Source organism: Nelumbo lutea, chromosome 3, assembly GCF_056320005.1.
Source record: "Nelumbo lutea isolate HS-2025 chromosome 3, American lotus-T2T, whole genome shotgun sequence".
In the NCBI taxonomy this organism is placed as follows: domain Eukaryota; kingdom Viridiplantae; phylum Streptophyta; class Magnoliopsida; order Proteales; family Nelumbonaceae; genus Nelumbo; species Nelumbo lutea.
The window spans coordinates 78941355-78964056 of record NC_142686.1 but is presented as its reverse complement, the minus strand read 5'-3'; the positions used below and the strand labels follow the sequence as shown (position 1 = coordinate 78964056).

Here is a 22702-nt window from a genome sequence, read left to right as displayed (position 1 = left end):
AACGAGAGAAATAAGAATTTGTATTGTAGTTTCCATAGAGACCATGGTCATAGTACCGAGCAGTGTAATAACCTCCGGGACGAGATAGAGGAGCTCATCCATTGCGGATACTTGAGAAACTTTGTACAGCACAACAATAATAACAATAAGGTAGGTCAGCAAGGGGAGCACGAAAAGGATGCCCCCGAGTCTAGCAGCAGAACTGCCGAACCATTGCAGCGACAGCCTCTAGAAGAGAGGCCAGTTCGGGGAACCATCCATGTAATTGTGGGAGGTTCGGTGGTAGCAGGGTGTACCTCGGCAGCGGCCCGAACTTCAGTTCGCAAAGCGGCCCTCAAGGAACCGAACCCCCCAAAGAGACCAAAGACCGAAGAACCAATCTTCTTCACGGAGGACGACGCGCGAGGGGTCCGCTACCCCCATGATGACGCGCTTGTCATTAAACTAAGGATCAGCGACTTCGAGGTCAGACGCGTACTCGTAGATTCGGGCAGCTCAGCGGACATCCTCTTTAAATCAGCGTTTTACCAGCTACAGTTACAGAGGAGCGAGCTGAAGCCCGCGAACACTCCCCTAGTGGGTTTCAGCAGAGACGAAGTCAGGCCCCTCGGAAAAATAACGGTACCTGTGGAAGTCGGCACATGGCCTTGTGCAGTCAGACTCAACCATGATTTCCTGGTGGTCGCGACCCCCTCCCCATACAATGCCATAATAGGGCAGCTGATCACGCATATCCTACGGGCGATGGTCTCCACCTACTATTTGGCCATGAAGTTCCCTACGGACATCGGTGTGGGGGTAGCGCGGGGTGACCAGCTCGAGTCCCGCAAGTGTTATGTTGCCGCCCTGAAGGGAAAAACCAAGGCGGCCGACAACCTCAAACTGGAGCGGCCTGCGGAGCAAGGTGAGGAACAAGCTTCTCCCATAGAGGAAACGGTCGCAATCCCGACTTCGGCTACGGACCCAGATCGCACACTTCAGATCGGAGCTTCCGTCGAGGAACCCCTACGAACCGAACTGGTGAGTTTTTTACTTCAAAATTTAGATATTTTTGCCCGGTCCGTGGCTGACATGCTCGGCATTAGCCCCAGCCTGATAACTCACAAACTTAATACTGACCCTGTAGTCAGACCCGTTAGACAGAAGAAACGCAACTTAGCCACAGAACGCTGGAGGGCGGTCGACGAGGAGGTCGAGAAGCTCCTCACAGCAAACTTCATAAGGGAAGTCCATTACCCGAGCTGGGTGGCCAACCCGGTGTTGGTAAAAAAGGCAAACGGCAAGTGGCGCATGTGCGTCGACTACACCGACCTGAACCGAGCTTGCCCGAAAGATTGCTTCCCCCTCCCCAGAATTGACCGCCTAGTGGACGCGACCTCGGGACACGAGTTGCTAAGCTTCCTGGACGCCTACTCGGGCTACAACCAAATCCGGATGGACCCATCCGATGAGGAAAAAACCAGCTTCATAACCGAGTTCGGCCTATATTGCTACAAGGTCATGCCCTTCGGATTAAAAAATGCCGGGGCAACTTTCCAAAGACTTGTAAATAGGCTGTTTCGGCCCCTGATTGGCACGAAGATAGAGTGCTATGTAGACGGCATGGTCGTCAAGACTCGGTTTTCACAAGAACTAATACAAGACTTAGATTCTGTCTTCCAAATCCTGCGTCAGTTTAGCATGAAATTGAACCCCAACAAATGTGTCTTCGGCGTCACCTCGGGCAAATTCCTAGGCTACATTGTCAATCGGCATGGTATTGAGGCCAACCCGGACAAGATAAAAGCCATTCTAGATATGAGACCACCTCAGAAAGTAAAAGAAGTTCAGAGGCTAAACGGCCGCATAACCGCTTTAAGCCGCTTCATGTCCAAATCGGCAGACCGCTGCCTACCTTTCTTCAAAGCAATCAAAGGCAAAGGGTTCGAGTGGACCCAGGACTGCCAGCTCGCGTTTGACGAGCTAAAAGGTTATCTCGCTAGTGTACCGACTTTAGCCCGGCCCGAGGAGGGCGAGGTCTTAGAACTGTACCTCTCGGCAAGCGACGAGGTGGTCAGTTCGGTACTAATAAGAGAAACAGACCGGGTCCAGCGACCCATCTATTATGTTAGTAAAATTTTGCAGGGAGCAGAGACAAGGTACCCGCAAATAGAAAAGCTAGCATACGCACTGGTGATAGCAGCTCGGAAACTCCGCCCATACTTCCAGGCTCACACCGTCATCGTCCTGACTGACAAACCTCTGAGACAAGTTTTACTCAAACCCGAGGTTTTTGGTCGACTGACGAAATGGGCCATCGAACTCAGCGAGTACGACCTCCAGTACAAGCCAAGAACTGCTATTAAGGCCCAAACTTTATCAGATTTTATCGCCGAGTGCACTTTCAGCCACGAAGCCCTACAGGTCGAGCCCGAGGTCCCCAGTTCGGGCGAACCTGGAGCTCCCGAGCCAATATAGTCTGAACCCCGTGAAGTAGCAGCCAGTGTGGCATCTCTCCTAGTCAGGCAAAACGCGAACTGGGATGAGGAGCCCTGGATCCTTCACGTGGATGGTTCCTCGAACCAGCAAGGCAACGGAGCTAGAATAGTCTTATGCGGCCCGGGCGGCACAAAATTAGAATACACACTACGCTTTGAGTTTGCGGCATCCAACAACGAGGCAGAGTATGAAGCACTCATAGTTGGGCTGGACCTAGCGCGAAAGGTAAAGGCAAAACACTTGGTCATCTGCAGCGATTCCCAGCTCGTGGTCAACCAAGTTACGAGCGAGTATGAAGCATGCGAGCTCTCCATGATCGCATTTTTGGCGAAAGTAAAAGAGGCCCTGCTCAACTTCCATTCACACTTCATCAGGCAAATCCCGAGGTCAGAGAACATTGAGGCCGAACCCGAGGGTCCACGTATGAGCGGACCCAGAGTGAGCAGGAGCACTTGAGTATGCAGGAGCGCCCGTATGAGTGGTCTCAGCGTAAGGCACCCCAGCAGTTTCATGCATCAGTGGAGTCACCTCGGGCTCCCTGGGCAGATCCTCCAGCGTGTGGTCTGGAACTTGGGGCTCCTCATCCAGGGGCAGCTTGGTACGAGTTCGCTTGGTGACCCGCTTCCTCCTCTTCATACCTTGGAACAGACGCCCCCCACGAGTTCTCTCCGCGTCCATCACACCTGCAGAAACGAGTTCGACAACAGAAAAAATGAAGGAACAGAGCAAGAAGGAAACCGCATAGCTAGAAACCTACCCGAACTCAGGCCGACCACAATAAGCTTGGCCTCCGTTAAGTAGTGATGGCACTTTAAACCTTGTCGTGCCCATTGCTGGAGGCCCTTCACCGTCTCTTTATCGAGAGTAACACCTGAATCAGGAGCGGCCTCACCCCACCCGGTCTGAAAGGGCCATCCTTGTGCACTTCGCACACCGAAGTAGTCCCGCTTCCACGAGGGACCTTATTAGGAAGATCGTGCAAAAGCTTAAAGCCCTGGCGAGGAGAAAGGTAATATGCCCGTCTTCCCCCAGGAAGAGAACCCGCCTGTCTCTTGAGCATCAAGATGGAGGAGAATATCTCTAAGGGGAAATTCTGCTCGCAAAAAAGGGAAACTGTCCCCACCAGGTTTTGAATAGAGTTCGGATGAAGTTGGCCAATGGTGACACCGAAGTGGTTTATGACTTCGACGAGAAGGGGGTGGAAAGGAAGTCGCAACCCCGCAGCGAGCTGCTCTCGAAAAATCACGATCTCATCAGGACCGTGTTCCCAAGGAAAGCTACCCGAAGGAATAAAATATGTATACCCCCCAGGAAGGTTGTAAGACATAAGTATAGATTGAAGCCCCTCAGGCATCATGGTCGAGGGACCAAACCTGTCTAGCATCCGACCTCGGCGAGAGGTAGATGCCAAACTACCTGAAGCGGCTCGGCCTACTGGTTCATAGTCCTCGAGTTCCACCTCAAGATCACTGAGGCAGTCGGGGGATACGGCTCGGTTTGTAGAACCTACGTCAGCCCTACTTGAAGAGTTGTCTGAGCTATCAAAGCTAGACATTGAGGAAAAGAGGTGGATTCAGGAAGGTACTCACTGGAAGAAAGTTTTGAAGGCTCCGAAGATGGGAACAAGCCAAAAAAAACCTTGGAGGCTATGTAACCAGCCTAAACGCGAGCTGAAAAAACTTGGACGTGAGCCGAAAAGTTGGATGCGAGCTTAGTAGGCAAACCGCAGAAGTGACAAATCGACTGGGGTCCCCCACTATTTATAGCTACAGTAACCAAGAACCAACTGTGCAGATCAAAGACGATCCGACGGCCCACATTTGCGCTGACCGCACGTCCCATGAGGTCGAGACGTGATTGGTGCACGTCTTTCCGAAAAGAGTGAAACGTCAGCGCACATCTTCTTGAAACTGACGTCGCGCCGACTGCGCCACACGTCTCCCTGACAGCCGCCCGCGCACGTACAGCAGTGGCACGCTTTTTTTAAGTTTGAATGACCCGCTGTCACATCTCAGCGGCGCGAATTTTTGAAATTCAAAACGCGCAATCACAACTATCAACATTTATGAGTAGTAGACACGTTTCCCGCCTTCTCGGAAATCGAAGAACCCTGGCGAAAGCAACTCGCGCAGTCAAGATTCGAAGGATGGGACAAATCCACCTACCACCTCGCGAAACTCCCCGCACCAGGGCAAGACCCTTGGCGCGAGGAGTGGGGGGCAATTGATGAAAGAAGATTTGGCCCGACCTCACAGTTATGCGATACGTGGCAAAAACAACAACTCGACAAAAAAAAGCAAGCCTAAGGTGTGAACACCAAGGGGACACTAGCGGACCGAACTCCCTACTGGGGGCCTGAACTCACCCTTGGCCCAAAACCAGAAAGTAATCCGAACTGGCCAACCTCGCAACAGCTCGGGATATATCTCGCCGAACTGGCCAACCTTGTAACAGCTCGGGGTATACCTCGCCGAACTGGCCAACCTTGTAACAGCTCGGGGTATACCTCGCCGAACTAGCCAACCTCGCAACAGCTCGGGATATACTTCGCCGAACTGGCCAACCTTGTAACAGCTCGGGGTATACCTCGCCGAACTGGCCAACCTTGTAACAGTTCGAGATACACCTCGCCGAACTTACCAACCCTATAGATACCTCCGAACTCAAGACTTCGCCTCGCTCACCACTCCGCGTCACCTTTGGGCACCAAAACCAAACAAGTCGTACCATGCCTGACACTGAGGAAGTCCGTGCCCGAGGGCGCCGCACCTGACTGACTTGGGATCTGACGCTTGGCGGCCGCCCTCTAAACGGCCACCTGCCACCGCCACTGACACCGCCATCTCCAGTTAGAGAGACGGTTGGGCAGTGATGGTTCTGTCCCAGCATAAAGGACGACGGCCGAATTGGCAAGCGCAAGGGTAATCATACCCAACCTGACAAGGGCCTCGGAGCAAGTGCGAAGTGATTATAAGAGCCCCCTGCCCCCAACAAACAAGGTATGCAAACTTTGCGCTATCTGGTTTTATCTTGCTTTTGAAGGATTCTAACTTAAGCTTCGGAGCCGTTACACCGGGTTCCCCCCCGGAGCTTCCTCATCTCCTCCGTTTCAGGTTCCCTGCTACCCAGTTCAGAAGCAAGGTCGTTGACATCTAAGACTGGCCAGATCGCGCTTCATCACTATTAAAATTATTTTTTAATATAAATAAATTAATTATGAATACCATCAAGATTATGAATAATGTTAAGTATTATTAAATTAATACCCTAATAAAGATTATGAATACTAATGGTGATAACTAATGGTAAATAAATATTGTTATATACTGAAAATAAATATTGTTAATACAGTTACATTCTCAAAATTATTTTTTAATAAATGTTGTTAATAAATACTAATAATTCCTATTTAATACTGTTACTGTTAATATTGCTAACATTTAAAGAATTTATTTATAAGTAAATCACTCAAACTGGTTTAAAAATAACCATAGATAAATACAGTTAAAAATAATACTGAAAATACTGTAATAATACTGAAAATAAATATAAATTAGTTCTGTAATAAATTCTATTAAAATTATTTCTATTAGTATTAAACTCGTAACTAAATTATATGAATACCATAATAAATAATGTTAATAAATATAATTTTGATAAATTTTATCGATAAATATTACTATGAATTACTGTTAATTATTAGAAATTTTTTGAAACAATGGAAATAAAAATTACAAACATGTGTCCTTATATACTGTTAATAGATACCGATAATAAATACTATTTATAAGGTAAAGTTTTGAAACATATATTGCTATATTAAATACTATTAATTAATATTACTAACATTTAAATAATGTATTACACGTGGGATGCACGAAGTGTTGGATTTGACTTTTGCTGTTGAATCATTTTTTAATTAATCATATTTAATTATTTAATAGTTTTTCCTTTTAGCAAATTTTTTATTTTTAAATATTGTATTAATTGTTCAATTATTTTCTTATTGAATTAGTCAACTTTAATTACTTGATCAAATTTTTATTTGAATAAAGTAAATTATTCAACTTTTTTCTTGCTAATTTAATTCTTAATTAGTAAATTACTTAATCATTTTATTATTTAACTATCCATTCTATAGTGAATAATCAATTATATTTGTTTAATCATATTATAGTACTTTTCTCAAATTATTAATTATTTAATAATGTTTTGTTTAAGTAAATTTTTTGAATTATTTAATCATTTTTGTTCGTAATTGAATAATTTTGTATTTCTCTTATCAATTTGTTAATTATGTAAATGAATTAATTAATTAGTTAAGTTAATTGAATTAAGGTAATTATTGATTAATATAGAAAGAAACGTGTGCTTACTTTTTTGTTTTCCTAAAAGTAATGTATGCCTACCCACGAATGAATTGAATTACTATTTCCTGAAAAATGTGGGTAGTTGAATTGAAATTCTATTTCTTGTAAAAATGGGATGCCATGTGTTTGAATGGAAGGAGACTATCGCCTGAAGACCTTCCCTTAATATATATAACCCACTTTATTTGGTATTTACTATTTATCTAATAAATCTATTTTGAGTTATTTGTTTTTAATAGTTAAATTAGGTTGCTTCCTAAAAGTTAAATCAAGTTTTTAATTAATAAAGTATTTTCTTTTTGAAAAAAAAAATCATTTAAAAACAATTGTGGGTTTATGGTAATCTTTAAATGGGTCTCACCATTTGTATTTAATAGACTATCGATAAACATGTATTAAACTAATAAATAACTGTCTATTGAAAAAGTTTAGGAGTGAAGCTAACCACTTTTTGAATCCTATTTCTTGAATTAATAGGATGCCATGTGTCTAAATAGTGGTAGTGGGTCCACTATATATATATATATGACCCATGTGATGCATGGGATTTATTAAGCGAAAGCAAATTAATAGAAAGGGTCATTTACTAAAATGCCCCTTATAGTTTCATGGATTTACTAAAATCTACCATACAATTAGCATTTTAATAAAACACCGCTTATAATTAGCAATTGATTTAATCAATCTTCCATTAAATGACAGTGGAAAATGAAAATACCATTTTCATTTAAGTAAATTTAATCAAAAGAAAATAAAAACAAAAAAAATACCATTTTTACCCTTAATAAGACACGGGCAACCACTCTATTGGGTATATTTGGTCAAATTTGTTTTTTGTACAAAAAAAAAAGTGTTAAGGGTATTTATGGAATACAAAATCATGGGCCTAATGGCAAAACAAATACTCCTTAGTAAAATGTTGATTAAGTAAATAAGTTGTAAAATATGTGGGATGTTTTAGTAAAATGAAAACTATAAGGTAGGTTTAAGTAATATGTAAGACTATAAGGTATGTTCTAGTAAATGATAATAGAAACACAAAAGAGTATACAATTGTTTTATATTTTCGACTTTAATTTATACTACCTTTAATAATTTTTTATAATACAAAAATAATAATTAATTTCAATTATGTTTATTCATCAAATTGATGAAAACCTACCAACCTGATCAACTCGACCCGAGTTGGTCAGTTTTCTAGTATTTAAAGCCAGCTTTGGTTCAAAAATTTCTAAGTTGGATCAGTTTCACTTTGGCCATTTGTAAATTGACCAAAATCGAACGACCTAGCAATGGATATATATTAATATTTTATATTTTAAATATATTTTTGAATATGGAAAAGTGGGAAATTTCTCATATTTTCTTAGTCTAAAATGTTTTATATTATAATATAAATTTTAATTTATTTTTTAATAATTGCACTGTAATTTTTAAAATTAAATTTAAATTTTAAGTTTAAATCTTTTGAATCGAATGACCAAACCAAAAAATTGACCCAAACAAGTACAATTCGAGTGGGTCGGTTTTCACAAAAGGTCAGTCGGTTTTAATTAACCAACTCCCCAACCTCACCAAGTCAATTTGATTGGCCAAATACCTTACGACCAAACCGAACCAACTCATGAACACTGATAATTCCAGTTAAATTAATAGTCTCATATCTGATAAATAACAATAGTTTAATCTCCCAAAATTATTAAAAAATTATAAAAAAATACATAATTATTGAAAATACATTGATAATGAAAAAATACAATAAGTACTAAAATATATATTAACTTAGTCAATAAATAGTATAATCTCAAATAATAGTTTAATCTCTAATAAATATTAATCAATAAGTTATAAGAAAAATATAATAAATATAATAAGTACAATAAATTAAATTTAAAATTTTCAATAATAGTAGTTTAATCTCCGATAATTATTGAAAGTTTTCTATTAAATAACAAAACAAAATAAATTTATACATAATTATTGAAAACACATTTATCACAAAAAACAATAAGTAATTACTAAAATATAATAAATATTAATTTTAGTATATATAATTATATAATAAATATAGATTAAGAGTTTAAAATTATTATTAATAAATATTATTTTTTTGAAAGTTATTTTCTTGAATTATTACTTGATATAAGTGAAATTAGTTATTTACAATATTATGTAAAAATATTAAATTATTATTAATTTCAATGTTATAATTATATTTCTACTTTTCATTTTTATAAATTTATTACATAATTTCCTTATTTTAACTATTTAAAATCTAGTTATGTTAAATATTAAGTTATTTAAATACTTAAATAATATGTAAAATATTTAAATTTTAAAATATTAATTATTTATTGAATTTAATTATCCATAAAATTATAGTTTATACTATTATTACATAATTTCAGTATTAAAATTTTAATATAGTAAATTATCATTAATTTCAATATTATGTTTTGATTTTTTCTAATTTGATGATTTTTTTAAATTTATTACATAATTTCATTATTTTAACTATTTAAAATATATTTATGATAAATATTTAGTTATTTAAATATTTAAATAATCTATAAGTATTTAATTTTTTTGTTATTTGAATTTTATTTATTTAAAGATATTACATATTATTAAATATGAAAAACATTTAAATTGATAATCTTGGAAAACATAATTTAAATTGTTAGTACATAATTTCGCGATATATTTTGTAAAAATATATATATATATATATATATATATATTTGTGTTTTAAAAAATATTTTAAAGTTATTATATAATTTTATTATAATATTTAAATAATTCTTAATTTTTTCAATCAAACTTTCTTTAGATAGATATAGATAAAAAGTAGGGGAAGGGATAAATTGGAATTTGAGATAGTTTAGCAGAGAAATTCTCTTCTAAACTAGAGATAATTTTAGAGATAAATAGAAATTAGAGAGTTTAAAAGATAAATAGGAATTAAAGATAATTTTGGAGAAAGTGGGAGAGATATTTTAGGAGAAAAGTTTATTTAAGTTATTTGGAAGATGCATAATTATTTTAAAAAATGAAATGAAATAAAAAATAAAAAATAATTCAAAAGAGTAAAAAAATTTTAAACTTTCTTATTTTAATATATATATATAATTGACAATTGTCAAATAAAAAAGCTACTTTGCTGATTATATGGATAACGTGGCTCTATCATCCGTCGTTGAAGGGAGCCCTTCCTCCCTTTTAGGAGTGAAACTGTGGAAGCGAATCCCCGATAAGGGCATTTACGGCAACGCGGAAGTATGAACCCAGAAAGACTCCAAAGTCCAAACCCTAATATTCTCCAAGCGAAACCCTAAATTTGCTTCTTTAAATACCTCACTAATCTCTTCCTCTTCCTCTCCATCCCTCCGTTCTTCTCTGTCAAAGCTTCTCTCTCTCTCTCTTCTTTACATATCCTCTGATCTTCGTCTCTCTATAGTCCTACATTTTCAGTCTCAAAGCAATCTGAAGATGATGATAGGTTTTGTCGCCCCAGTCTTACAAGCATCTCTTGATGCGACATGGTGATCGACAAATTCTATATCTGATTCCTCTTACAAAACCCAAAAGAACCACTTTCTATTTTCCTTCTTTTTTTTCCCCAAAAATCTTCTGTAATAGATGGATCCGATCAAATTTTGCTGTTTTTGATTCCTTTTTCCTCTTCAGTTTTTATCTATTTCTTGTGAATCTGAAATTTGCAGAGAGACATGAAGAATTTTATCCACCTGTTCTGTCTACGGAATGATGAATTCTAAACATGCACTACCATCTGATCTCTCTTGCTTTCCATTTAGATCTCTTTTCTTCTCTTTTTTCATTTTCGTTCGTTCTTTTTGATTTCAAAACCCTAATGTTTGCAATCAATGATGAAGGCTTTTAATCTCTCCTGAGGTTCTCAGTGATTATTATCTCAAAAAATCACCATCTTTCGGCTGAGATTGCATGTATGAATTATATTTCCAATATTAGTTTGATTCGTAGCTGCAATGCCTGAGGTATCTGATGCCTTGTCTGCAACTTCCAATAGCTGGGCGTCTCGTTTTGAAGGCAGAGATCGAAAACAGATCTTGCGACACAGGTCGCTCACGTTCCAAACAAGCTTCCTGTTACTTTATCTCTGTTTACATCATCTAATTTTTGTAGTGTTATTATCATATAATTTTCTTATTTTAGTATGTTGTTGCTTCTTACTGGTGAACTCGCTCCTAGATATGTAATGGAGGATGCTCATGTTTCAGAAGCATATATTGATAGAAGGAATCTCGCCAGTATAAAACAGCACGGTGGGTTCTATCTGGCCTCACTGTGTTACCTGTCTCCTGGTACATGAGATGGAATTCTTCTCTCATCTGTTTTCAACCTATAAATGACGAAGCCAATTTGCAGAGCAAGGGCGCCCAAAAATTAGATGACGCTACTTGCATTGAAGGTTGGCAATATCATTCAGCGATTCTCCGTGCCTATCAAATCCACTCCATTTTGAATATGGCCTCGAACAAGTCGCTACATTCAATATTGAAATCCACCACGTGAACATTATTGTTCAGTTGGTCCTTGGTGACCTTGGGAGTTGGGAGAACAACAACCATAAACCTAAGCTTAAAATAGGGCAAAACCTTGTAAAGAATTTGCATCACTATCTATGTTCTTCACTACAGAGCTCAATCGCTAGGCGAGGATTATTGGATGGGTTCACCATTGTGAGTTCAAGTCTTTACAACTAGATTCAAGCATGAAGGCTAAGGGATGGATGAATTTGTTTGCAAGCGATAGAGACCGGCTGGGTAGAGAGCAAAATGGGTGAGTGACACTCGAACCAATAATGGGATTCCCATTACTAAAGCTATCATGAGTGTCTGAAAGGGTGGCAAATTCTGCATTGATACTAGCTTAGTCCGAGATACTGCATCAAGCTCATGGTTTGTCACGTAGGAGGATTCATGAAATCTATTATGGGTGGGAAAAAGAGCAAGGTGCAGGTGAAATCTACTGATCTTGCCTTCCCATCGAGAGCTTTAGCCCCTAGACTGCAGTTATACTGGTATAATCTTATAACCGATTTTTATTTTTGTTAGGGATGTAGAGTGAGATTATCTCAGTCTCAACAATTATTAGGTCACCGCCGTTTTATTATTGCTCTTCTTTTCATGCCAATTCTAGGACTTTGTTTTTCACGACCGGGACAGTTACAAGTAGTCTTTGATTCATGTTTCGAATAAACAATACACCGTTCACATGCCAGTTTTTGCAAATAATGAAATAGAGACGAAGGCAGAGATGACACTATAACCATAAAGGGTATTTTAGGAATTTTTAAAAATACATCATGTCATGTCTGAATGGTGTGGGACGGGAAAAATGGTTTTAAACAATTGTTAAAGAACATAAGGATACTTTAAGATAATGTCTAAACAATAATATTAGAGTTATTCAATTTCCTAATTCATATACAGGGTACTTTTAGAAATTTGTCCCAAATTTAAGGGAAAATTCCCAATTTGTACGTTGTGTTTTGGGCCTTCAAAACGCAACAACTTACTACCTAAAGTTTTACAATGTGCCAGGCATGTTGTTAATTAGTCGTTAATCATTCATATTAAGTGGCATTTGAAAAGACACAAATGCCCTTTCATTGTCATTTAATTTTCTTTATCAATCATTCGATCTTGACAAAATATGATGTGACATTTTTTTTTAATGTTTGGATGATTAATAAAAAAAATTAGATGCCATTCAAAGGTCATTTGTCTTTTCAAATGCCATTTAACTGATGATTAATGGTTGATTAATGATAGGTACGTGATTGTCAGTTTTAAAAGTTTAGGTATTGAATTGTGGCATTTTAAAGTTTGGTGACCATATTGGCATGACCAAAATTGCACTAAGCCCCAGATACAAGGCACTAATTGAGAAATTTCCCTAATTTAATGAGGAGTTTATGTTTAAATCCTTCTAATAATATTTTGAAATTTGTAACCATTTAAGATGGGTTGTAAAAACCGGATGGATCCTTAGACCCAATCTGTTTTCTAACAATATTTTAAAATTTGTAACCATTTAATGACCCAAACGAATCATAAAAACCGATTGGATCATTGAAAACTGGTGATTTTACCAAGTTTTAAAAAATCTACATCTCCTAAAAATGGAAATTCCTTCCGGTTCATGAATTAATCGATTTGACCATCTGATCCGGTCCGAATCTTAAAACATTGCTCACCATTCCTTTTTGGGCAAGTTTCTTAAATTATCCTTACTATTATTAATAAACTGTACCTTTATTATTTAACTATTGTCTTAAACCATTCCTATTATTTATTAGAATTATTATCTCCATCAAGTCGTAACTGAAAGGACGAAATGCCCCTTTTGCCTTTTGGTATCTTCCTCGTTTAACCAAATTTGAAAAATCAACTATTCATTCTCCCCTATGCACAACAACGAACTGAAAGAGAGGGACGGTGAACAAAAGTGATCTTGATCCCTTCAACGACGATGTTGAGATCAAGCACACAATCAAAATTCAACGATCTTGATCCCCTCATAAAAAAATGTCACCTACACCTACAAACTCATATCTTCATCAATTTCAAGGACCGTGTTCATCGGCATTTCCCCTCGCTCCCTTTTGTTCACCGACCGTGTTAGTCTACAACAAAGGGTTTTCGAACAAAGAACATCAAAATTCAATTGAATTTTAGGGCTGCCCAATATTGAATATGAATTGTCTTGTTTCAGGGGAAACTATGGCTATGGTTCTGTTTGCAACTATGGTTAAGGATGCAAGAAACACCCCGGCATGAGCTTCTTTGGCGAGAAGACAACCACTAATATCATTGTTGTTGGGATTTCTCCTTAGAAGACATACTCAGAAGTGTTTGAAATGAACTCTAGAGCGGATAGCAAAGGTTGCAGGTGCGGATCCAACTGCAGTTGTGACCCTTGCAACTACAAATGAGGGGGGAAAATTGAAGAATAATGTTATGTATCAAAAGATAATATGTGGTACGTGTGTGTGTTGGTTCTTGTCCTCTTGTGAAGCTTGTCTTTGTGTCATGGCTTCTTCTGCAGATCCTAATTTGTGGAATTTGTAGTTGATGTTGTTTTCGGTACCTTGTATGTCACTGCAATATGCGTATCATGGCTCTTTCATGTATGATGACTGTGTGTACTAGAGCCCTTTTGTGTATGATGACCGATGAGATGAGAGACTTTGTATATATTTGCAGTTAATGAAAGATAGACTCCTTTCTACTATTAAAACAATATTGAATCTGAATCTAAATTCACAATTGAATAAATATCTTATGTTGGTTTCTATTGTATTGTTATAATTATAGAAAATTAGGCAAAGATGATGGGAATGAGAGAGAGGATGGTAGAGAGGTGGTGGCGGTCGAATCGCTGCTGTTATAGCGGCAGTTTTACAGTGGAAAAAAGGAAGATGAAAATTGAGAGAGAGACCGGGGCAAGTGGCTTTTCGTCGGTTGTGTTTCTAGATGTATTTTTACAAACCATAGTGCTTTTGAGTGTTTGCATATTGGGGTCATCGAATTTGATCTTCCTCAAAAGTTTCTTTCATAGTAGATCATGCGATAGTAAGGAGCTTGGAAACCTTTCCAAACTCCAAACATTGAATCTTCCCAATCATCAATACAATGGAATTAATCCTTGTTCAAAATCAAAAGCCGATTAGTCAATTAAAGGTTTGAAAACAATGACTTGTGGAAGCTTCCAAATGTGATGATGATTTGATGTTCTCTGTTCAAAAGCCCTCTGTTGTAGACCGACATGATCAGTAAACAGAAAGGAGATGGGGGAAATGTCGCATAATTGCAAAAACAAGAATTAGACAATCTCGTTAAAACAAAAACATGAGTTTTATGATTTTAGAGAAAAGGGTATTACTTTCATTTTATCAAAATGTAACAATGACTATATGTGAGCAGATTGTGACGGAATCCTAACAGTAGAGAGTAATTTGTCAATTGTCAAAAATAACAAGGATGGTTTAGAACAATAGTTAAATAGTAAGGGGTAAAACTAAATAGTAAGGGTATTTTAGAAATTTACCTGTGAACATTGTTCACCATTCTGCCCGCTATCTTTTAGAAGGGTAAATTACAAGGACCCCCTCCTACTATGGAGTCAGTGACAAAGATCACCCTATACTTTCTTACCCCTTGAACTTTCACCGTTAGACAAAGACCCCCTTTCGTTAATATTAAGTCAGTTAATTTAAAAGAAAATTCTCATCTAACTATTTAATTTTTTTTAAATGCCTGAACTACCCTTTTCTAATTTACTTTAGAAAAGGGTATTGTGAATAATCTTCCATTCTTAAATGAGGAATGTTAGGCAGAAGAACTCCATGGAGCAATTGTACTCCTACATACAAGAACTCCAAGAAAAGAAAATCAGGTCTGTTACAATTTCAAACAATTTTACTCCTTGAAATTGACTTAAAGCTCCTAGTGGAAGAAAAGAAAATCAGGTCTATTAGTTCCTGGCTAACAACTTACCATAAATGTGAATGAGTAGAATCTTTGGGTCCTAAACTCCCGTCGTACTGAAACCTCAAAAACTCTTTGTTCATCAAAGACTATCAATGCACAAACAGGCGACTACCACATGTGATTCAAGGAATTCTAAAGAATCAGTCTTTAACTAAGAAAAAAAAAAAAAAAGGAGAGTTTGTGATTTCTGCCACATGTTGTGATTCAAGGAATACTAGAGAATCTCAGTCTTTAACTAAGAAAACAAAAAAAAGGAGGAGATTGTGATTTCAATTGCAAAGAGGAGAGAGAGAGAGAGGAGGGGGGTTGTGTCTTTCTCTTTCTTTCTACCTCAACGCATTTTGTTCCTTATCTGTGCATTATTGCTACACCATATATCTTCTGGTTCCAAAATTTCTATTAAAGCTAATGATAAGTAATAGTTTGTCGTGTTCAATCTTTTAACTGAATTTCTATATGCATTTATCATCATTTAATAACTGGTTTTCTGATTTCATTATGAGAAGATGTGTTTTTCAGTTTTCTCTTACACTTGTAAACTCCTCGTCGGACGGTTGGAATGTAGAGCACATTACTCAGTGCCGGTGGTTAGCAACAATTACTAGTAGCCACATCAATTCGGTCTTTATCCCATGTCCATGACCACTACGCAATTACTGAAGATGGGAGAATTGAAAATTTCTAATAATCCTTTAAACGCACTAGTTGGAGATGATAAAACGAACTACCGAACTCTGTTCGGAGATCGTATGAAATAAATGGAGTGGGGACCAACCGCAGAACTATTTTTTATATCTCAATTTCGTTTATTGTCTAATAATCCTTTAAATGCACCAGTGAGATGACAAAAATATTTTTCAGTGAGAATTAATGTATATTTTTTTTCAGTCAGTTAGGTTTTAAGAGAGAATGGCAAAAAGGAAAAATACAAAAAGGTTGGTAGGGTATTTTGATAATTTAAGACTTTAAGGAGGTATTTGTCGCAACATAAAAGTTCGGGAGGTGTGATTGTCACGAAATAAAGCATAGGGGGTCTTTGTCATTATTTCCATAGTATAAGGGGGTTCTTGTAATTTACCCGGCCGAATGCTGTAAACCCTTTGGTTCATGGGAAGCGTGCACTGCAAATGAGAAATAAACACGTACCTTTATTAACTTAACAGGGATTTAACGGGATTTCTCTGTTAACACGAGCCAACCGGTTGAACCCTCCACTAAATGACAAAAGAAAAACAATAAAACCCATAACACGAGCCAACCGGTTGAACCCTCCACTAAATGACAAAAGAAAAACAATAAAACCCAAAACATCTGGGCTTCTTCTCTCATTCGAACTCCCCTCCCACCATTTACCAAAAAAAAAAAAAACTCCCCTCCCACCGTCTCTCAGGCCTCTGCATTCTGTGACCAAACCACCGGCACTACAGCAATCAACATTCGGAGTTAAGAACCAACCGATGACCGGAGACTGGTGTCCGGCGACCGGCTGTAAGTTCTTCTTCTTCTTCTTCGCTTCTATCAGAGATTTCCGTTGATGGGATCGATTTTTTGAGTCCAAGAATATCCACTATTGCTACAAAGGTGGAGCCCAGACGTTAACCCAAAAGATGTGGTTATTTGAACGCCTCTGGGTTCGGGAACAAGCTAGCCGAACAAATTGTAGAGCCTGTACGATGGAGATGGTTAAAAACAAGGTGAATGGGGAAAATACTCGAGGGTTCGAGTTCGCATAAAACATCATTGTTGTAACACAAGCTAGATAGGGAACCTAGGTGGTATACGGTGAAAGTCTCTACCCAAATATTACAGAGGAAAAAACGATGGAAGATTTGGCTGAGAAATTAGCGATGCAAGCAGCAGTAAGCAATGATAGAAGAGAGAGGCAAATGCCAGTGGGATTGTGAGTGGCTTTTGATGGTAAAAGGCAGTTGGCATCTTCTGCAATGGCAGCGGTGTAGCGAGTGGCTTTTGATGCAAGGAGATGTGATGATTCACCGTTGCAGCAACAGGACAGGATCCAATACGCCATTCTTTACTAAAGGTGGTCGGAAGAAAAAGAAGAAGAATAAAAGGGGAAAAACAGAAGAGTTTACCGCCGGTGGTTTTGTCTCATGCTGAGAGTTCGAATGAGAGTCAAATGTTTGGGTTTAATTATTTGGGTAAATTACAAAGACTCCCTGGGGTCTGTGACCGACAGTGAGACAAAGACTCCCTTCCGTTAGCCTTCTGTTCAAAAATACTTCAAATATTTTTTAATCTCTATACTACCATTCTAAAGAAAAACACTATTTATCTTCCCCGACCTTCTGATACTATCCTTCCGTTCCTTCACATTTCTCTCTCTCACCCTCTCTCTCCTCTCTCTCCTCCGATTTCTCTTCTTGCCCTTCCCCTGTAATTTGTTTTTTCTTCTCTCGTCTGTTATCTTCATCAGCTCGGACTAACAACGTCTAAAGTCGGTTGTTGAAACTGTCGAGCGTAATTAGTTGTAGGCAGTAGCATTGGAGAACAAGAAGAGGATGAAGCCGTTGGATTTCATGGGTTAGGCCTATATCCCCATGGGACCTTTGGTTGAGGAAAACTCAAACTGGTCCTCGGGTGTGCCAAGAACAAAGGCGTACAATGATACTGGTACAACCACTACTGTCGTCGCCACTGCCGCTGGGTGGTAATAGATCGAGCTCCACCAATCTGACCGTTGGAGTGGTTGGTTCCATCTGATTATGCTTAAACCCGGTTCTTTCGGCCACGTAATCACCAATTGCAGGACGCATAAGGTGGTGGTTAAGGGGGAAAGGCAGATCCTTGAAGGCGTTGGACAGAGTTCAGAAAAAGAGTCATAGGCAGGTGGAGCTGCTTACTCCGATCCCGAAACCCCCGGCCGAAGAACCTACGAAGGATGAAGAGAACAAAGAAAACATTAAACCAAAGGAGAAGAAAGAAAAGGTTAGTTCATCTTAACGTAAAATGGTCGTAAAGAGAAAGATCTTCAGATCTCTCTGACTAGCTTCTAAAGATTCCATCTGAACATAAGTTGGTGTTTGTTTTATGCAGCCACAAATGATTATAGTAGTTTTGAAGGTCCACATGCATTGCGAAGCCTGCGCTCAGGAAATCCAAAAATGCATAAAGAGAATGAAAGGTGATGATGCGCGATCCGGCCGGTCTTAGTTGTCAACGACATTGTTTCTGAACTGAATAGCAGGGAACCTGAAACGGAGGAGATGAGGAAGCTCCGAGGGGAACCCGGTGTAAAAGCTCCGAATCTTAAGTTAGAATCCTTCAAAGGCAAGGTAAAACCAGATAGCGCAAAGTTTGCATACCTCCTCTTTGGGGGAGTGGAAAGCCTTTTATAACCACCTCGCGCACTTACTCCTACACTCCTGTCAGGTTGGGAATGAGTATTTCCGTGCTTTTGCCAGTTCGGGCATCCTCGCCTCTGTTGGGGCAGAACCGTCACTGCTCTTTTTGTCGGAGCCGTCTCTGTAACTAGAGGTACCGGTGACAGGTGACGGTGGCAGGTGGTCGTTTGTAGTGCGGCCGTCAAGCGTCAGATCCCAAGTCAGTCGGGTGCGCCGCCCCTAGATACAGACTCCTTCGGTGTTAGGTACGGTGTGGTTTGCCCAGTTCAACGCTCTGGAAGCGAAGTGCCTAGAGCGGTGTGTGAGGCGGTCTTGAGTTCGGATAAGGGGGGAGGTTCCGAACTGTCATAAGACGGGCCAGTTCGGGTCTCTACTTTGTGTGACTCGGGGCCAAAGGGAGAGTTCGGGCTCCTCATAGGGAGTTTGAACTCTAAGTAGGGAGTTCGGGCTCCTCGTAGGGAGTTCGAGCTCTAAGTAGGGAGTTCGGACCGCTGGTCTCTTCCCTTTGGTGTTTGTACCCTCGGTACGTTGTTTTAAGCGTCGAGCTACTTGTTTTTTGCCACGTGGCGTGATTTGCGAGGTCGGGCCAAATCTTCCTTCATCAATTGCCCCCCACTCCTCGTGCTAAGGGTCTTGCCCTGGTGCGGGGAGTTCACAAGGTGTCAGATAGATTTGTATTGCACTTTGAATCTTGGTTCTACTGGCGTGAGGTGCGTTGTCAAGGTTTCTTGAGCTTCTTCGAGCGTCCATTTAGGCGGGAAGCGCGCCGGCCTGTCTAAACGCTGATAGATGTGGCGGCGAGCGCGTTATTTCGAAATTTCAAAAAAGCGTGCCACTTGGGGGGTGCAATAGCGGGTGTCTTTTCAAATTTGAAAAAGACGTGTTGCTGCCGTTTTTCCTGAGGAGACGTGCGCTGGTGTTCCATCAGTTTCGAAAAGATGTGCGCCGGCACTATCAGTTTCAGAAAGACATGCGCCAATCACGTCTTGGTCTCGGGAGACGTGCGGTCAGTGCGGCTATAGGCCGTCGGACTGGCTTTGATCTAAGCCATTGCCTTTCGGTCACTGTGAGCATAAATAGCGGGGGGGGGGGGGATCCCAGTTGTTGTCACTTCTCTCGAGCTCGCGTCTGAGTTTCAGCTCGCATCCAGTTCGCGTCCAAGTTTTTTCAGTTTGCGCTCAAGGTTTTCCGCTCACCCGAGCTCCTGTGGTCTACAACTTCTGTCCGGGTGAGTACTTTCTTGGATCTCATCACTCCCGATGTCTAGCTCGGATGGCTCAGAAAGTCCTTTCAACGGGTCTGATGCAGGTTCTACGAACCAAGTTGCATCCCCCGATAGCCCTAGCGAGCCGGAGGTAGAGCTCGAGGAAGAGTTCAAGCTCGTGGGCCATGGCGCTTCGGGTAGTTTGGCGTCCATCTCTTGTCGGGGTCGGATGTTAGACAAGTTCGGCCCTTCGACCATGACGCCTGAGGGGCTCCAATCCTTCATTACTTACTATAACTTGCCCGGGGAGTATGCTTATTTCATACCTTTGGGTAGCTTTCCTTGGGAACACGGTCATGATGAGATCGTGATATTCCGGGAGCAGCTCGCCGCGGGGCTGCGATTGCCTTTCCATCCCCTCTTTGTCGAAGTCTTGAACCACTTCGGCATGACGGTCGACCAGCTTCACCCGAATTCCATTCGAAACTTGGTGGGGACAGTCTCCTTATTCTGCGACGAGAGCTTTCCGTTGGACTTGGAGATTTTTTCTTCAATCTTGATGCTTAAGAAGCAAGTGGGTCCCCTCCCCGGGAGCAGGCGGGCTTACTACCTGTCTCCTCGCCCGGGCTTTAAGCTTTTACACGAGCTCCCCAACAAGGTCCCAGCATGGAAGCGTGACTATTTCGGGGTGCGAAGTGTGCTGGGGTGGCCTTTTTAGACCGGGTGGGGGATGGCCGCTCCTGACTCCGGGGTCACACTTGAAAAGGAGACGGCGAAGGGCCTCCGGCAATAGGCGCGACTTGGGTGAAATGTCAACAGTATCTGACAGAGGCCAAGCTCATTGCGGCCGCCCTGAGCTCGGGTAGGTTCTTCACCTAGTGACTCTTATCTTGTTGTCTTTCTTGCTTTTTACTGATGGCGAGCTTCTTTTCGCAGGTGTGATGGATTCGCGAGGGACCCGGGGTGGGCACTTGTTTTAAGGTATGAAGAGGAGAAAGCGGGTTGCCAAGCGAACTCGCGCCGAGATGCCTTAGGATGCAGAGCCCGAGGTGCCGGGCTATTATCCAGAAGATCTGCCCAGGGAGCCCAAGGTGGTCCCTCCAATGCAGGAGCCGGCAGGGGGCCCTTATGCTGAGACTACATACACAGGGGCTGCTACATACTCTGGGGCTCCTGCTTACTCCGGGTCTGCTCCTACGCGAGCTGGGCCCTCGGGCTCGGGGGCCCCGGGGGATTTCAAGAGTGTATTGACGCCGACCCATGCTCTTCAAAAGAGTAAAGAGGCTATCTTCCCCGAGGAGGTCGCGGCGTGGACTGATCTCCCTCTGCATCAAGTGGCCTGCCGTGTCGTTACCCATGCCATGGTGGTAAGTGTTTTCCTTTTTTAGAGCTCTTTGGCTTTTGTTTTGTTGGTTCTTTTGATCATTCAGTCTCTTTTGGTAGGTGAATTCTTCCATTCACGCCTTGTCGGCTCAGGTGGAGAGGAGCTCGAGGCAGGCGCAAGCTGCCGAAGAGGCTTGTCGCGCTGCCGAGGAGGCTACTCGTGCTGCCAAGGAGGTTACTCATGCTGCCGAAGAGAGTGCTTGTTTTTCACGGATCAGGCAGGCGAGGTCTTAGAGAGATGCCGAGGCCATGGGAGTGGTGGTGAAGCACATGGCGGACTTGAGGCTGGATCTGCAACATCAGGTCGAGTATCTTCAGGAGGACATCAGGGAGAGGACGCAGATCTTTTCCTAAGGTATCAAAGATGCCAAGAAGAAGGCCGTCGATGAGTACATTGCTTCCCCAGGCTTTGATGATCTGATGGTGGATTCATATAGGAGGGGTTTTAAACTAAGCCGGTGGATGATTCGGAATACGTATCCCGAGCTCGATGTTAGCGCCATATCCACTTCGCGCATAACTCAGGAGATGGCTAATGCTGCTGACGCCGAGCCAGACTCCGAGGGCGAGGCGGGGCCTTCGGGTTTTGTTGAAGTGCCTTTTGAGCAAGGGCTCTTCCCCCCAGGTGTCCGCCGTACAAGCCTTCATGAGTGTCGCAGAGTACGAGCTCGGCTTTGGTTGGTCGCAAGCATCGCAGGTAGGGGAGCGTGTAGGATCGTCGGTACAATCGTTCGTCTATTATGACGTGTTTGGCTGCCTGGCGCTGCACCCTCTTGGCTGCATTGCGGTCCGCAGGGAGGGTTCCGTCTAGTAGGAAGCTCGCGAGTGGGTCGATCTAGCTCGGCTCTGCTTCAGAGACGGGAGCGATCTCTTCTGCCCCACCGAGAATACTGGGCCGAGGTAAGTCCTCTATGTACATGGTTCTCATGGCGTTGTGACTCATGCTGGCTAGTCGGGACAGGGCGTCGGCCTCAGTGTTCTCTGACCTCGGGATTTGCTTGATGAAGTGTGATTGGAGGTTGAGCAGAGCCTTCTTTACTTTTGCCAAGTATGCAATCATAGTGAGCTCGCGTGATTCGTATTCGCCTGTAACTTGGTTGACCACGAGCTGGGAATCACTACAGATAACTACGTGCTTTGCTCTGACCTTGTGCGCTAGGTTCAGCCCGGCTATCAATGCCTCGTACTCCACCTCGTTGTTGGATGCCGCAAACTCAAAGCGTAGTGCGTATTCCAACTTTGTTCCGCTTGGGCTACGTAGCACTATTCCAGCCCCGCTGCCCTGTTGGTTCGAGGAGCCATCTACGTGAAGGATTCAGGGCTCTTCATCCTAGTTCGCGCTTGGTCTAACCAGGAGAGATGCTACAC

At 41.2% G+C, this 22702-nt stretch overlaps 1 long non-coding RNA gene and 5 other non-coding genes across 6 annotated transcripts; all 6 read left to right on the top strand.

The window, feature by feature from the left end:
• Positions 1-10222: 10222 nt before the first annotated feature.
• Positions 10223-14132, top strand: LOC148865911 (uncharacterized). Its single transcript, XR_016110821.1, has 2 exons — positions 10223-11910; positions 13608-14132. It is a non-coding gene; the product is annotated as an uncharacterized LOC148865911 (long non-coding RNA).
• LOC148865916 (small nucleolar RNA U31b) lies at positions 10334-10417 on the top strand. The gene has a single exon (XR_016111756.1). It is a non-coding gene; the product is annotated as a small nucleolar RNA U31b (small nucleolar RNA).
• On the top strand, positions 10570-10648 carry LOC148865915 (small nucleolar RNA Z195/SNORD33/SNORD32 family). The gene has a single exon (XR_016111752.1). It is a non-coding gene; the product is annotated as a small nucleolar RNA Z195/SNORD33/SNORD32 family (small nucleolar RNA).
• Positions 10725-10812, top strand: LOC148865914 (small nucleolar RNA Z196/R39/R59 family). Its single transcript, XR_016111753.1, has one exon. It is a non-coding gene; the product is annotated as a small nucleolar RNA Z196/R39/R59 family (small nucleolar RNA).
• On the top strand, positions 11049-11199 carry LOC148865913 (small nucleolar RNA snoR137). The gene has a single exon (XR_016111754.1). It is a non-coding gene; the product is annotated as a small nucleolar RNA snoR137 (small nucleolar RNA).
• Positions 11255-11379, top strand: LOC148865912 (small nucleolar RNA snoR86). Its single transcript, XR_016111901.1, has one exon. It is a non-coding gene; the product is annotated as a small nucleolar RNA snoR86 (small nucleolar RNA).
• Positions 14133-22702: the final 8570 nt, after the last annotated feature.